General features: G+C 39.3%; 1 protein-coding gene across 1 annotated transcript in view; it reads left to right on the forward strand.

Annotated features, from left to right (window-relative positions):
* Positions 1-18,394, forward strand: part of BMPER (BMP binding endothelial regulator) — a 1,202,087-nt gene that overhangs the window by 1,128,387 nt on the left and 55,306 nt on the right. The gene's annotated exons all lie outside the window — the stretch shown is intronic.

Raw genomic sequence — 18,394 nt, forward strand, 5'->3', positions numbered from 1 at the left:
TATCTTTAATTTTTGCTACATCACTAGTATAAAAAATTGTACATGCTACTCCTTCTACTTTACTTCTCCTGTCTTCACAAACTAAATTCCCATCATTCATTACTAGCCTATGTGCTAACCCATTATCAAAATAGGGGGCAGCACCTTGCTCTCTCAATATCGGCATATCTACGAGGCCTCTACTGATATCTTCTTCTGAGTAACCTCTGCTTCTAAACCTATCAGTTAACTCACTGATTTCTTTGGCGAAACCTAAATCAGTGGGATTGTACCTAGACGTACGTATTGCTTGTCCTCTTACCACATTATGGTATACATATCCCGGGTGCATGCTTGTTCTGTGTAATAGTGCATTTTTATGGCACTTTTTCCTGTAAACTCCAGTATTCATAAGTCCATTTTCCAATTTCTCTATATAAATATCCAGAAAAGGAAGTCTATTATCGGAGTATTCATATGTAAACTTAAGATGTGTATTACTAGTATTAACATGTTCCATAAATTCAGCTAATTCATTAGATGTACCTGTCCAAATAAGGAACAGGTCATCCACGAAACGTTTATAGAATGGGACATAGTCCCTGAAAAGAGACATCTGGAAAAGTTTTTCATGCTCCCATTCCGCCATATAGAGGTTGGCGTAGCTATTTGCACAAGACGTGCCCATAGCTACGCCATCCCTCTGTAGGTAAAAGCTATTTTCAAAGCTGAATACATTAGATTCTAGAATCAGCTCCAAAAAATACATCAAAAGCTCAATTTTTGATAGCTGCATCTCGGAGTTGCGTTCTAAGTAATTACCCAATTTAATAATTCCATCAGTATTAGGTATCACTGTGAATAATGACTTCACATCAAGTGAAACCATATAAAAACATTTCGTAGTATCATAATCCCTGAAAAAATCATTCAACTCCAGCAGAAATTGTTTTGTATCCCTCAGTATATTAGTATCTCTATCAACAAACTGTCTAAGTTGTTTTTCCACATATATTGAAAGCGGTTCGGTTGACCACCCTCTACCGGATACTATGGGTCTATAAGGGGGATCTCTTATGTTCTTATGCATCTTGGGAAGTCCATGGAGGACAGGTATCAAAGGATATTCAACGTACATAAACTCAAATAATTCTTTATCTATAACATTAGCTCTATATAGATCTTGTAAGTTATTCTGTATTTTATGAGCTATGGTATATACCATCACTTCTTCTATACTTTTATAGTAGGTGTTATCTTCTAACATTCGTTTCATTCCATCTATGTACTGAGTCCTGTCCATGACGACAATACCCCCACCCTTATCTGCTGGTCTAATTATCAGGGTTTTATCATTCATCAAACTGTTAAGGGATTCTCTCTGTCTATACGTTAAATTAAACTTATTTCTAGGTGTTTTGTTGGCTCTGTTATCGTATAGCTCAGCTATATCATTCTCCACCAGTCTACTATAAGCTGCCAACAATGGGTGCAAGGGTCGTGTAAACACACTAGGTTTTCTAAGTTCTCTTGTATTATCAACATGTCCCTGATCTTTAAAGAAAATCTTTAAAGATAAATTCCTGACATATAACTTAAAATCCCTAACAGTCTCTTCATGCACACTGGTATATGTGGGAATGAAGGTGAGACCTTTATTCAATACAACTATTTCTTCTTCAGTCAAAGAACGTTTTGAAATGTTGAAAACTAATTGTTCTTCCTCCCTTCCCACATCTTTTTTATACTGTGGTTGGTGTCCCTCTCTTGGGACAGCTTCCTTTTTTGTCTCCCACGACTTACTGAACGCATCCTTCCCTCTCTTCTGTCCATTCTGATAGGGAAAGGGTGCTCCTTATTATAGTTATATGCTACTATTGCTTCACTATCCATCTGTTTCATTCCAACTGCTTGTGTTGTTGTACTAGTGCCAGTAATTTTTCTACGAACTGCTGATATATTTACATTCCGGTCCCCATTGCCTGTAGTTCCTATACCATGGCTGCTATCATTAACATTAGCATCATCCAGGGGAACAATATCGTTCACCCTCCCTTCATTAATGATGCAGCCATTCCTTTGTCTATCATTGTTACCCTTATCAATGTCGATAGTATGAACCTGAGCAACACTCACATCCCTTTTATTTGTCTCAGATTCAGTGTCAGTAACAATTCTATCTACATTTGCAAGATTCACATTAATAAATGGTTGCTTCATAAGCGGGCCTGGGTTCACTCTATCTTCCCTAGGCCAAGTGAAGATATTCCCTTTTTTAAAGTCATTAATGTCTCTCCTTAATTTAGATCTCTTCTGATCTAGCAAACGCTTCTCATACTGTGAAACGTTATCTAAAAGTTTATTAAAATGTTCATCAAGACATTTGTCAGGGTAGCGTTCATATAACTCACTCTGTTGCTTCACCACTTCTTGTTTTAATTTCTCTTCTAGTGGTGTAAAAAATTCGTTAAGTAGCTCCATATAGCTTAGGCTTACCTGAATGTTCAGCCTTTGCCATCGATAGAGCAGTTCTGGATACAACATGCCGGTTGTCGGCATTTTTAGAACCCTTAGTCCTCGCGGTATAACTTTCCGTTGTAGGCATACATCAAAATGCTGCCTTTGGGTTTGCATTCTTTTTAATTTAAACAGATCTTCCTCCAGTCGTTCCAAGCCAGCTCTCATGGCTTCCCGATCGATTTGATCACATACTACACCATCCAGCTCCTCGGGCTCAGCTTGATACAAAACTAGTGGGTTATATGTAGCAGACACGATCTCCGTGAATTTCTGTAGATTAGAGCGCACGGGCTCAGTCGTCATCTCCACTCGTCTCATGGAATACGGAAGTTCAACCTCAATTGAAGTTACAGCATCGGTCATGTCCTCGTCCGTGCACCGGCAATAGAAAAATAACAGCAAACAGTCCAATAAGTGCTCTGTTGAGGTAAATGCTGCTCTGCGGTAAAAGAACTCAAACAATGAAATAAAACAGAGCAACAGCAGAAAACCAAAGACCAACGCACCCAGAATCAGCATATAACAAGCAAAAATCTCGAATAACTTCCAGTGAACAGGATCCAAATATTATGTAAAAGTTTATTAGGACAGGTTATGTATTTTAAATTAAATGTGATTGCACTTTAAGGTTTTTTAAATTCCCGCCAATAGCGCTATTTAAACAAGGATGTGATTTGTAGAGTGTATAGGTCTGAGGAAGCCATTATTGGTGAAAGCGCTAACCTGTCCTAATAAACTTTTACATAATATTTGGATCCTGTTCACTGGAAGTTATTCGAGATTTTTGCTTGTTATATGCTGATTCTGGGTGCGTTGGTCTTTGGTTTGCTGCTGTTGCTCTGTTTTATTTCATTGTTTGAGTTCTTTTACCGCAGAGCAGCATTTACCTCAACGGAGCACTTATTGGACTGTTTGACCTTATAAAAAAAGCTTTAACATGTTCACCTTTAGCTTACATGGTCATTACAGAGAATAAATCTTCCAGAGGTGGGGTGGCTATTGCCATGCTTTTAGGCCTCATAACACTACTCGGCAGTTTGTCATACCCCTGTAATGCCCATCATCCCATGCTTAACATTACTGCTTACTTATAATTTCACTTTGCTGTGTTCTTGAAATGGGTAAATTTCTTGGAATCTATTACCAATTAGGTATACTCTCTCACTCAATGTGAATTTGTAGGAATCCATTTTCTGAATCATGACAAACTGCTTACGATCACCAACCATAACATAATCCTCTATTTTACTGTTAAGCAACTTCAACAATTAATATATTGTTAGACTCTCATGCATTCTATCCTGTTTACACTCAGTTTGTTGATACCAGCCCTTCAGGATTCCAAAACAACACTACTATCCAAACTTACAATTCCCTATCACCTTACAATTGTTTCCTTGTTTCCTTGGGGGATTACATCATCTCCCCTTTTCCAGGAAGTGTGGTCTCTCATGCACAGTTTGATTCGATCCAACAGCCTCTGCCTGCAAGGCTGCTAGGATTACAGGTGTACACCACACACTACACATTTCTCATCTTAGATTTCTGGAATTAATTTCATAATACAATTTATTCATGCCAGACTGTGGTGATTTTTAAAAGTATAAAAGCCTTCCAACTAAACTGAGCTCTTACTTTGTCATCATGAAAATGAGCTTAGTAAGAGAAGACTTTCATAAAAATGCAGGGTCTGCCTTCCAAACAACTTCACTGACTCATTAAAGACTTTAAAAGAGCTTTAAAAACAGTATACATATAAAGAGTTCTGTATCAACAGCTGGTATGATAATCACAATAGCCACACATATAATTATTGGGCAGTGTCTGTACATGTTTTCACTTCAGTATCTCGAAATACTGAAACACCGAAGCTCTAATGGCTGAGAGCAGAACAGCGAAGTTTCAGTATTTCAAAATACTGAAGTGGCGTTAAAAATAAAATTAAAATTAAGAAAAGTACTGTTTCTGCAGGGGGGCAAGCCCCCTGTACCCACTCACTTAAATATACCTTCCCTGTGATTGCACGATAGTGGGGACACGGCAAATCTCCCGTTCTGCCCTTCTGTATATGGTGCAGAATGGGAGATTTTGCTTTCCTCCACTGTAGCGCGATCTCGGAGTTAGTATGTTTAAGTAGGGGGTGGGGGCTGCAGGGGGGGGCTTGCCCCCCCTACATAAATGTTGTATGTAGTGTTGTTTTTTTTTTATGTAGCACTGCAGTATTTTGGGATATTAGCCATGGTGGTACAGTGGTATTAACCGCGGTGGTACAGTGGTAGCATTGTTGCCTCACAGCAAGAGGTTCTCCTGTTCAATTCTTGGCTGGAGTGCCTTCTGTGTGGAGTCTGCATGTCCTCCCCGCGGTCGAGTGGCTTCCGAAAGACATGCATGAATGGGTGTGCCTTCGTTGAAGGTTGGGCATTGGGCTAGCAACTCAGCACCATAAAAATCAACTGCCAATCATTAGCGGACTGGAGTTCTGCTGTGGCGACCCCTAACCAGGAAAAGCCGAAAAGACAAACAACAAAAACTGCAGTATTTCGGAATACGGAAACTTCGGCATTCTGGTCTCAGCCATTACAGTTTCGGTCTTTCAGTATTTCGAGATACTGTAGTGAAACCCTGTACACATAATTGGTTGGCAGTGTCTATAAACTGATTCCACATGCACATAATTATCAGGCTGTGTCTGTACACACATAATTAGTTGTCAGTGTCTATAAACGGATTGCACATAACATAATTGGTGGCAGTGTCTATAAACTGATTCCACACACACATAATTGGTTGGCAGTGTCTATAAACTGATTCCACACACACATAATTGTTGGGCAGTGTCTATACACACATAATTGCTTGGCAGTGTCTGTAAACCAATTCCAAACACACATAATTGTTGGGCAGTGTCTATACACACATAATTGGTTGGCAGTGTCTGTTAACTGATTCCACACACACATAAATGGTTGGTAGTGTCTGTAAACTAATTCAAGACAAAAAAAGAAATCCAAGATAAAAAAAATGTAACATGCCTTATCTAGGTAATAGCTTATACCAGTTTAGAATCTGGAGGAATCTGTTTGCAGGTACAGTCCAAATGTCAGCAGCAGCATAAAAAGTTATACTATAATAGCTTTCCTACTGTGCTATGTACAAAAAGTAGCAAATTATGTATGGCATATGTGAGCAACGAGGGCAGGCATTCAGTTGTGTGCATTGCTGACATTGTGCAATCCCCCAGGGTGATGCAGTGGTGCAGCGGTTAACATTGTCACCTCATACTATGAATAAACTGAACAAACAAACCAACAAAAAACTGTTGAAAACAAAAAAAAAAACACAAAGCAGAAACATGGATATATACAGACCCCAATTTTATTAATAATCACTTTCATTTAAACATTGCCAACCTCCTTCAGATCTAACTCAAAACTGCATGCACCCACTTTTAAAAGTTTTCCTCATCACATGACTCAACAGTCCCCACTAGAGTCACTATATCTTAAAGATACCATGACCAAATATTTCATTAAAAACAATAAACTACCCTGAAGCTGCTTTTTAAATAGCAGAAGACATTACAAAAGTGGTACAACAAAAGAAGGTGCTTGGCATTACATGTCAATACAATACATGTGAGGGCAGGCATTCAACTATGTGCATTGTTGACACTGTGCAATCTCCCAGGGCGGCGCAATGGTGCTGCACTTAACATTTTCACCTCACAGCAAGAGGTTCTCCATTTCAAACTCAACTGGGGTGCCTTCTGTGCAGAGTCTTCATGTCCTCCCTGTGTTCACATGGGTTTCCTCTGAGTACTCCTGTTTCTTCCCACATTCCAAAGATACTTGTCTGGAGTGTTTCTCTCTGGGCCTCTACTGAAAATATTCTCTGTCCTAGTCGGACTTTCCCAGTCAATAAATGTTAAATAAATAAATACATAAATAAATAAATAAATGTTGTGTTATGAGTCATTATAATCCCAAAGGCAACTTACTTAGGCAAGTACATGAATGATGACTTACTGACACAATGTGCTGCCAAGTGCCAGTATGAAACTCCCACATGACTTTATTGCCTTTGTAAAATATTAAAGCAGAGCTGTGATAGAAAATCCAGGCTAATCCGACCTATTCAATGCAGCCTTCAGCCTGCTAACTGGTTGTTGGCCCGTCTATCATTTCTCAATATGATGCTATTTAAGCATCCACAACTAAATGGCAAAAGGAAAATGATTTTCCTGTTTCTACATTAAATTTAGTTTCACTAGTTCACATTTTCAGCCAGTAAAAGTATGCACAATATTTCAAGGTATTACTTAACTGTAACTGTAATCATCTCTTCCCCCCATAAAACTGTGTAGCATTGATTTAGACTCCATCAACTAATAGATAAAAACAGGCTTGATGAATTAAGAATGCATATCTCTTCACCTTCTTTAAAAAGTGTAGCATTCATTGTCTCCAAGTCCTGTTTGATTCTCAGCTTGAGTGCCTTCTGTATGGAGTCTGCATGTCCTTCCTGCCGTCGAGTGGCCTACGAAAGACATGCGTGAATGGACATGCCTTCACTGAAGGTTGGGTGTCGGGGTGGCAACTCGGCACCATAAAAATTGACTGCCAGTCATTAGCAGACCGGAGTTCCGCTGTGGCGACCCCTAACCGGGAAAAGCTGAAAAGACAAACAACAATAAATTTGAGTTTCAAAAGCGGACTTCCTATCCCTCAGAAAGTGCATGCTAACAAAAAAAAACTGTTGTTCTAGCAGCTTTCTAGGTTTACAAGAGCAACATTTAAAATCCATCCTTTTTTAGTCACAAAATAATGACATACATTTTAGTTTCAGACTTCACACAAATCCTGTTATTCTAGGAATTGTCTTAGCTTATAAAAGCAATATTTAAAATCTGTCCCCTACCATTATTGTGAAGATGGTCACGGAATAATGACATACATTTCAGTTTGAATTCAATCACACCCTTCAGAAAATCCATGTTAACACAAATCCTGTCTAAGTTGATCAAAACAACATTTAAAATCTGTCCCTATTTGTGGCCTTTGTTCCACTATTATTGTGAAGTAAAGTCACTAAATAATGACATACTTTTCAGTTTCAGTAAGACTTCACATCCTTCAGAAAATGCATGTTAACAAAAATCCTATTATTCTAGCAACTTTTTTACATCTGTAAGAGCAAGACTTCAAATGTACCCTTATTTTTGGGCCTTTGTCCATGTCACCCACACCATTATTGCAGTAAGATTTTCTTATACACAGTATCAGGTCAGCATGCATTCCACCTCTATTTTCTGTTTCAGAAACTCAGCAATTTGGCAAAAGTGTATGCAACAGGTATATTTTTGCAACCTGTCATCCTCTCCAAAGTGAAACAGTAAGTTGTCCCTCACCCTGTCTTACAGCAAGGGAGGCCCCCAGCCACAGCAGCAGGTACAAAAAAAGCAGTACTGCAGGTTGTTGTTGCTGTTTGCAGTCTGACTGCTGGTCTGAAGTTTTGAATTCCACAAGTTATCCATACTTACTACTCAATGAAACCAACTAGACATGTGACCCAAGCCCAAGCCTTTTTATTTTTTTCACTAAATTGAATATGCACTCAAGTGATAGAGCGTCCATAGTGAGTGATTTATTTAAACAAAAATTAAATAAACCAAAAACAATGCTTGGCTTGCTGTGGGCACCAAAGACAAAGCCCTGTGATTGCCTTCTTTTCATTACCTCCTGAACCTATACAGCCAGTCACAGGTCTTTGGGGCAGTGCCCACAGAATATGATGTAAAAGGGGAGGGAAGCATGCTGCAGTATCTTGTATGTCTGTGTAGGATGTTTTTGCCCTTACTTTATGTTTTTTTTAAACAGAAATTACTATATATATATATATATATATATATATATATATATATATATATATATATATATGTGTGTGTGTTTAAATGCAAATGTATTTATTTATTTTGCATGAATTGTGTCCCAGACAAGTTAGCGCCTGAGGTGGTTGCCCCTCTCATCCCACCCTTGCTACACTACTGTTCCAAAACAATTCAAAGAATAATAAAATAAAGGTCAAAGAACAATTTTCTAGTCACTTCTTGCCCAACTTAATCTTTGATTTTATTGACAAGGCAGCTGAGGTCACCACAGTGGAGGTAACTACTAAGTAATGAGGCAATAAAATACTGTCATATTATTTTTATTCTACATATATCGTACAGCATTTATTCTGTCATTACATGGATTACTATATAATGAATTACTTTGGATATGCTATATTCTTACTAAAGTTTAAGACCTGTAACAATTTTAAAGTTTTTAATTTTAAGTTCTCTGCATCACTTTCAGGCTTGTGTCGTTGAGTAAGTCACTTTGAATTGCATTAGCCTCACATATTAATACATAACTCAGATTTCCAACCATCAGCCTGTCCTGTGTAAAACTCTGCCTTAAGTAACTGCCAATGTTCTACGTGGCAGTTATGTACAAATAGAAAGCCTTTGCACAGCTTTTTAGACCCTCACATTCAAACGACATGACATGATCTGACATGACTGAGATCATTACTGCGTGGGAGTCCAGAGAATTGCAGTACCTGACAGGATGAAATTTTCCCCTTGATTATGACCATGCTGACATGTTAAAAATGATTTTCAGCAAAGGCTATCTCTTCCAAAGCCAGCATCCTGCTGAATAGGAGGACAGCATCTGTGGGATGTCCTGAATCTATCATTCATATGGATTTAAACTTCTGAAATATAGAATTAAGTTGCTGAATTTGGTATATCTGATATGTATATAAAAGAAGATAAGTAACTCCTTTATTGAAGCCATTGTATGGATAGCTTACTGCCCCCCCCCCCTGTAAACAATACCGAATATTTATTATTTCTGTCAATTTTACCCTCACCTAGTAACATACATATTTTTCATAAACTTTCATTTCTTGAAAAGGTGAAAGAAACAGTAAATGTAAATCAAGTATTTATTGTGTCAAAATATATGCTTGCATTAATTTAATGTTGTTTCTAATATCTTGATAGAAAAATTTGGATGTAAATAGCCAGTAGAGTTTGAAGTAAAATGGTGAGAGGTCTGCTGTGGCATTTTTTAATGTCATTCATTTTTTTGATTTGGCTTTTAGGCATCTCTGGCTAGGCATGTACACATCTGGTCATAAAGATGCAAATGTGTCAGGGAACTTCAGTTGGTATAAACTGAAACAGATGATGTGGAAAGAGATGCAAATCTCATTGCTTAAAAGGAGTAGGAACTTTTGCCATTCTACAGTTTTGTCAGTGTAAAACATTATGTAGAATCTCTCATGATAGAGAATTGTTTTTTCTTATTTTTTATGCTAAAATTCCATACACATTGTTTCTAACCTGTTCCCATCAGAATCAACATATTATAGTAACAAAAAAGGCTGAATTATGCCTGGTAATCACTACATCAGTATGCTAACCATAAAACAAGCATGCTATATGAAGTTTAGACTTTCTGCTGCAGAAGTCAAAACATTTCAACCAGTTAGTACTATGATCAGTGCTTGTACTTCATTCCTGACGAATTTCTCCTGTATTTTAATCAGCTGATAATATTGCTGACTGTTCTTGGTATGTTGATGAATATTGCTTTACATATATAATACCATAATTGCATATCTATAAAGCCTGCAACAAAACAGTTCTGAAAACAGTTTAGCCTGTTATGGTATGCTGAATTAGCATACGGTAGAGTGTGGTATGAACTGCTAATCACTATCAGGTTGTAAGATAATTGTTGAATCCTTCAGTTTCTACTTAGATACTCTTTGACTTTGAGCAAATGAATTAACAAGTCCAATGCTCCTAGATTTTCTTGAGAAAAACTGTTTGTGTCTAGTGGACCTACCTAGTTCGCAAGTACATGACAAAAAATAAAATGGTTGTGCTTATTAAGACATTTTAGCCATTCATTTGTTTTCTGAAAATGAAGAAACTATTTAGTAGACTTTAACTAGCAAACCATACTGGTAGTCTGAATCTGAATCAATAGATGTGCACACATATGGTTGTATGTATTCATTTTGTTAAGAGTTTTCATGATCAGTCCATGCACCTATTAGTACCTTTCTCAGAAAAGAATCAGAAAGCATAACATGACATTTTAAAGCCAGTAACATATAAGACTGGACAGCACAGTGGTGTAGCAGTTAGCACTGTTGCCTCACAGCAAGAGGTTCTCTGGTTCAATTCTTGGCTGGGCTACCTTCTGTATGGAGTCAGCATGTCCTTTGTGTGGGATTCCTCTGGGTGCTCCTGTTTCCTCTCACATTCTAAAGATTTGCAGTAGGTAGATTGGTGCTGGCCCTCAGGCTAGCAACCCAAACCCATATCTGCTATGGGAAGAATGGGTGCTGAAGGGTGCTTCTTGCCTGATGTGCTAAATGCATGGGAACGGATCCAGGAACATATAAGACCAGTATGCCAATAAATTAACATGTCACTATTAAATTAATGCATGCACACACAATATCGTACTGTAGATTGATTACACAGTATTTTATTACCAGCCTTGTCTAATGAAGTTCTGTAGTCCTATCTCGCCTTCATTCTTACATATGAAGCTCGAAGTGTCTAAGTTAGCTCGTGGCAAGGTAGATATCCCATAATGCACTAGTAGCAATCCCCAGATCTCATTTGCCGCTCTACGAGTTCAGAGGTGTTCTCTTTCTGGGCTGTTGCTAAGTTGGAATATTTTTTCTTCAAATATTTATAGTGACCTTTTATGACTTTGATAATTAGTTTAGTATTAATAGCTTACTGTTGTTAACTTGCGAGTAGTTAGCGTGTTTTTGAAGTTTTATTGCAAATTGTTGTTGCTAATTGTTGGCCTTCACTTCCACAGGCCTTCCTTAGTGGTATCCCTTCATTTCTATTGTGCTAGTATTGCTAATTTTTTCTTAGGCATATGTCTGTTTTTTAGTTAGGACCTACTCTAGCCTTTTTCTTTTGCTTGTTTATTCTCTATCTCACCTACCCCTCTGTTCAGGGCTAGGCCCGTTTAAGTTAGAGGACCTAGGCCTCTATTGCCTTTCTCCCTTGTGTGTTGTTTCTTCAGCAGGGCTAGGCCCTTTTAAGTTAGAGGACTTAGTCCTTTGTTGTCTTTCTCCCTTGTGTGTTGTTTATTGAGCAGGGCTAGGCCTGTTTAAGTTAGAGGACCTTGTCCTCTTTTCTCATTATCTTTCTACATTTATAGTCTGTGATTGTTGTTGATATAGTTATGTCTAAGGAAACTAAAGACCATAAACCTTTGGGTTTCAAGAAATGCCTAAATGTTCACAAAAAATGTCCCTGACTGATGGGTATAGTATTTGCGTTTATCATTTGGGAGCCATACATCTACAGGAGACATGTACTTTTTGCTATTCTTTTAGTTCCCGGGTTCTCCAGGAAAGGAAGAACAAACTGATTTTGAAAGGTCTCCTTAAACCTTCTTTTGAGGAGGATTTAGCTAGTTCTTCCTCTTCTCACTCCAGGTCTCCCTCTTCTAAAAAAGAGAAGGTTAAGTCAGTGAAAAGACAGTCTCCTACACCAAATGCTAAATCAGGACCTCCAGAGAAAGTTGCCAAAATTGACAAACCTTCTACCTCTTCGGCTCTTCTGCTTTCAGAGCCAGTTGAGGTTATTGATATAGACCTTCCAGTTTTGGCCCCAAGTTTTTCAGAGCCTATAGCTGGATCCATACATCAGAGCCAGTCAAAAGACTTATTACTGGTATCCCCGACTCTCAGATCTCCAATTTTGCAGAGATCTCAATCCTCTACCTTGTCTTCCAGATCCTCCAGGAGTCTTTCTGAGGAGGATGTCGAGAGGTTGGTGCTTAGACTTTTGAAGTCATTGGCACTAGCAAATTTGTTGTCGACTCTGACCCAATCAGTTCCGGAGCCATCTAAGGCCGTATTTCCTGCTTCTGTTCCTCCTCTGAGCCATACCAGTCTTTCGGAGCCAGATCTATCAGTGCCATTTGTTGTGGAACCATTGGTTCCAGCACTGCAAGTGGATTTCTCAGGGCCAAGTTCTGCTCCGACACCCTTGGTGCCATCTCTGGTGTCTAGGAGCCGAAGCTCACCAGTCAGCCCCGATGGGGATGCTCGGACCCAAACGTCTTCGGTTCTGAGCCTACCTCTCAGTGTGTCGGCTCGGCTGAGCTCGGATCCTACATCTGTCTCAGAGCCGATTGCTTCAGAGCCGGGAGCTACTTCCACTTCTTCAGAACCAGTGGTGTCCTCGGAGCTGGGTGGATCTGCCTTCGAGATGATGAGGAGTGTGCTGTCTCGATCTTCAGTTCTACACAAGGGTACTGATGTTCTTCCCCCTCAAGCTCCGACCTCTGTCTCAGCACCATCCTCACTCATGACAGGAGAGACTCGCAGCCTCAGGAGCCTCCCTTGGGTGGCCCCCAGTCTTCTGAGACCTCCCCAGAATATCCTTCTGAGGAGCCTCCTCAGAAGAAAACTTGCAAGAGGAAGCATGTAGACTCCCCTGATGAGGCCATCACCTCTGACACTGACCTCGAGGTGTGAGAAGGGTCCCCTAGGTCGTCCTCTGATGATATCTCCTTCGTAGATATCCTGAAACAGAGAGGTGGCTGGCCCACCATCACCCCTTCTGATGTGGAGTCAGTGTACCTGAAGACTTTCGGGTCTCAACCTTCAGCTTCTTGGGTGTCTCCACCTTTTGGTGAGCTGTTAGATTTGGTGAGTCAAAAGGTGTGGGAAACTTCTGAACCATGGAACCAGTCCCCAGAAGGCCAAATAAATTCCTTTCAGCTCCTAGGAAAAAAAGAGTTTCTGACCAAAGGCGTGCCTGTAGATGCCATGATGGTGGCAGCAGCCACAAAGAAGGAACTAGCAGAGACTTCTTCATCTGTCCATCCACCGAACAAAGAGTCTTGAACAATGGGCAGATATGGGAAGCGTATTTTTTCTTCAGTGGCTTTTACACTCAGATTGCTGAATTACCTCACCCATTTTACTAGGCTTCAAAGAGATCTCCTAAAAGAGGTAGGAGATACTATCCAAGGTACTTTAAATGAAGGAGTCCCTGAGAAGGTTACTGCTCAGTTGTCCACCTTAAACTCTATTGTTAAGTCCTTCATGAGACTGATATCTTACGCAGCAGATGGAGTGAGCAGGGCAGCGGGTTCAGGAGTTTCCCTTAGGAGACACTCCTGGATGCGCTTATGTAACTTTGTGGAACCCTTCAAATCTATATTTACCAACTCCCCCTTTGACAGTTCCTCCCTGTTTGAACCAAAGGTAAAAGACACACTCACCAGATGCGAGCAGGAAGGGAAGACTCTCTCTGCCATGGGAGTACATTTTTCCGTCCCTTCTAGACAATACCCTAAAAGTCAGAGAGGGGGAAAAATGTGGTTCAAGAAATCTCAGAGATTTTTCCCAGATGCACAAGGTAATTCCTTCTCCAGAGGCAGAGAAGGAGGAGATAGTGGTAGACGTCGCCCTTGAGGCAGGGGGGTCTGCAAAACCAGGGTGAGCGCGATTCTTTTCGTGGATGTCCCTATCAGCGCTCCTGAAGAGAGGCCCGGCTGTGCTTCTCTAGAGCCAGTCAGGGGTTTCTTATCTTTGTACCCAGAAGCCTGGCACAACATCACACAAGACAAGTGGGTACAAAGAATAATTTCCAGAGTCTACTCCATACCCTTCTCTTTTCCACCTCATCTTACCAAGAAAATCCCAGATGTTCCACCCAATCACAGGGATCAAGCAACTATAGAAGTCCAAAAGTTGCTTCAAAAGAGAGTCATCCAAATCATCCCTGCAGATCAGATAGGATTTGGAACTTACTCCAGATTCTTTTTAGTGCCAAAACGAACGGAGGCCCATCTTGGATCTCAGCAAGTTAAACAAATCAGTGAAGAAGTCCAAGTTCTGAATGGTAACACTGCAGTCTATACTCCCTCTGTTAGGGAAAGACAATTGGATGTGCTCCACAAACCTCCAAGATAAGTACAACCACATAAAAATGGACAGAGCATCAAGAAGTCATTTACGCTTCCAGCTGGGAACCAGTCATTACCAATTTCATGCTCTGCCCTTTGGTCTCACCAAAGCCCCCAGGGTGTTTGCCAAATGCATGGCAGTAGTAATGGCTCACTTGAGACGTATTGGATTCCAAGTGTTTCTGTACCTGGATGACTGGCTCCTAACTGCCATCACCAGGCACCTACTTCTGCAAGCCAGGGATTCAACCATCCAAGTCTGCACTCAGCTAGGCATCACTATAAATTGGGAAAGGTCTGTCTTGTCACCCTCGCAATATGTGACTTTTATAGGCACAGAAATAGACACAGTCGCAATGATGGCACGCCTTCTGTCAGACAGAGTGCAAAATCTAAGACAACAAATATACAGCCTGCTTCCCCAACACAAGGTCAAAGCAAAGACAGTGCTCAAACTTTTGGGAACCATGGCCTCTACTATAACTTTAGTTCTGTTAGCCAGACTACATATGAGAACTCTACAATGGTTACTCTTTTCCCAGTGGTCTCGTCAGCAACTGCCTCTGTCTCACCCCATTCTAATAATGGAATTTTGCAAATGGGACCTTCATTTGTGGATCCAGTCCAATCAAGTAACAATAGGGAGACCATTCATTCCTCACCAACCCTTTGCCACTGTGACCACGGATGCCTCCCAGATTGGGGGGGGGGCATTATCTAGGAAGAACAGTCCAAGCCACATAGCAAGAACATGAGGCTCACTTGCATATCAGTGTTATAGAGATGAGAGCAGTGCTACTAGCATTGCAAGCACTTCACCTCTCTCTTCCTCTAGGGACAATAGCAATCCAATCATACAATATGTCAGTGGTATGGTATATAAACAAACAAGGGGGAGCCAGATCCTACCTCCTATGTCGAGAGGCTGTATGTGTTTGGCAGTGGGTGATATCTTCCCAATGCTTTCTAGTTGCAATGCATATTCCAGGGAGAACTAATGTGATAGCTGACAAGCTCAGCAGGGCAATCTTGATTATCTGAGCTACCCTTGGTCCCAATTAGTTTGGATAATCGACTCTCTACTGTATTGGGCAATTGACTAAGGATGACAATTAGCATGTAAATAATCAGATGAATTAACTTCATGTAAAGGGAAGATTCAGCTATTATTGAAAACTTCCAGACATTCAGAAAAGCACATCGATGGAAGTAGTTTCCTGCTTACCTCACTATCTGAGCAATTTCATCTGAATGAAGTGGAGGGGCCAACTTGCAGACTCTGTTACTCTGTTCGGTTATCTAGGCATAGAGTCCGTGGAGCTCATTAGTAATACTCAATGAATAATAAAATGGGCAAAAGATGCACTCATCATTTTAGTCCACAGCTTATAAAGCTATGAACTGACCGCTACATTAAGTGAAAAGGTTAAGGGTCCATGGCTGAAGCATCACCTACCAGTAAAAAAATGAAACATCTAGGAAGTACAGTACAGGATTTCAAAAACAAGAAGAAATGGCATACTACATTCTCATAAAAGAAGCAGCAGAAACCTGCTAGTTTAAAAGTGTTCCTGAGGAAAGATTACATGACTATTCTCCTGTCTCCAAGTGAACTGGAGACACCAAAGTCAGAATTTAAGAATGATGACTATTATCAAAAAGTACAGAAGATGGAGGAATAAACAGAATGTATGAATGACTATCGTACTTTCTGGGTACTGGCAGAGAGACAAAAAGGAAGCTAAGTGATGGATAAACTCAAAGAAGAAAATTAAGCTTTCACAATGGTTTCTGATGAGCAAGTAGCATACACATTAAACTTCTTACAGATAATTTTATTTAAACACATTCTGATTAGAAAGTGTTCTGGAACCATTTTTATTTTTTAAATTCACTTCAAAATTTGACTCCAGTTACAAAAAAATCCTGCATATATGATTAGAAAAAGAAATTCAATAAATCATTTTTTAAATCTAAAAGCTTTCTTCAGTGAAAAACATATTGGAATTGTTTGTTATTCATTAAAAAAATGTTGTCAGACATGCCAGGTACCGAAAACATGAAGCAAACTTCCTCTTCAGACCTCACAACCATCGACAAAGGTGTGTGTGTGTGTGTGTGTGTGTGTGTGTGTGTGTGTGTGTGTGTGTGTGTGTGTGTGTGTGTGTGTGTCTGTGTGTGTGTGTGTGTGTGTGTGTGTGTGTGTGTGTGTGTGTGTGTGTGTGTGTGTGTATGACCTGTCCCCACCAGTTGTTCCATGAAAAGGAACTGCACTGATTATAGAAGTGCTGAGGTTGAATTTTTTCACGGCAAATCATCTTTCAAGTGACAGAAGCTACCAATAATGGACTATCTATACCAAGTGGTAAGGAGGAAGTGTGGTACAGATCAGAACAGAATAATGTGCACATTGCAGCAGATGCACATCTCAAACACAACTACTTTATTTTACTAAATGCAGGAGCCACTGAAAGGAATCCCAGTACTACTCTCCATGGCACATCATTGATAAGTTCATAACCCTCAGGAAGCATGTTCACTTTAAATGTGGCTGTCATCTAGGTATATGCAGAATCAACCATTTGCTTACTAGCCCTAGGATAACTAATTTGCTAAGTAGATGGAAATAGTGTAAAATTTCTGACACCTTCATAACATCCATAATCACTGTTATACGCCTTTATAAGGTACAGTGTGTAAGTTTAATTAAGGTATCGGTACCTTCACTATTTCTTAAACTGTATTAGACACAGGATGTTATTGTTCCAGTTACTCTAAGGATTATTTATTGATGACTTTCAGTAAAATTACAGTAGAGAGTTGATTATCCGAACATCAGTTATCCGAAAGATCAATTATCTGAACCCAGTCTTCCAAAGATTTTGGGTAGGAAAGGTCATAAAGTCTGAATATGTAAACATTATCCATATTAGCTTGTGCATGTTTTTTGAACATCTAGCCTGCTTTTGTGTAATAAATATTCTTTATTGTCCACTGGACTTGCTGAATGGTTGAAAAGTGTATTTCCTCAGTGCATAAAAAACAAGATTTTAGAGCTTTTTATCCAGTTCTTTAGACATAAACACCAGCTTAAGTTACTTTAGTTTTTCAGTACATATAAAGTATTTTTTCTTGACACAGAGTAAAAATGCTTTTACTTTTAGTATTTATAAAATATATATTAAACAAGTTCTGTGTATCTCCAACAGTCTGCACCAAACTTCTGTTAGAGGGAATATAAATCACTTTTTTTATTCAATTATTTTATTTTATTGATAACAGATGTGATTTTCATTATTCATCTACTGTTAAGACTTAATTATATTAGTCATGTTACAGCTTAATTACCTTGTTTATATGATGATACTTCTTGTTTCTTGTGTTCTTTATGTATACATGCTTTACTTGAAATTGCTGGATTTATAGTTCTAGACTGGGCTCCTTAATTTACCACACTTATCCAGTATCATTTCTGCAAGTTGCTGATCTACAGTACAGTAATAAGAAACACACATTTCTTCATAGTGAATGAATGCAAAACCAGACTGCAATGAAGGAATAGGAACCTTATTTCTAGACAGAATAGACTGTAAGGGAGTTAAAATATGAAAATGATACCAATTGCAATCTGACCCATGGCATTTGTTGTGAGGCTGACTGGGGATAGTCTATTTTTTGTAATTTTCCCAGATTTTCTAAAATAATGCTTATGATTTAGGTACCATTTTCCTTTGGCTGTAACTGCCATTTTGTAGCTAAAAGGGTTAAAGAGAACTTGCTTCCAATTAAAATGTATTATTAAGTAATAATACTGGCATTTTGATATCTTGGGCATGTCAATGCATACTTGCCTAAAAGCAATTCATCTATGTGACTTATCA

This window comes from Protopterus annectens, chromosome 3.part0 (genome assembly GCF_019279795.1).
Source record: "Protopterus annectens isolate FY-2018-M chromosome 3.part0, PAN1.0, whole genome shotgun sequence".
Lineage (NCBI taxonomy): Eukaryota > Metazoa > Chordata > Ceratodontiformes > Protopteridae > Protopterus > Protopterus annectens.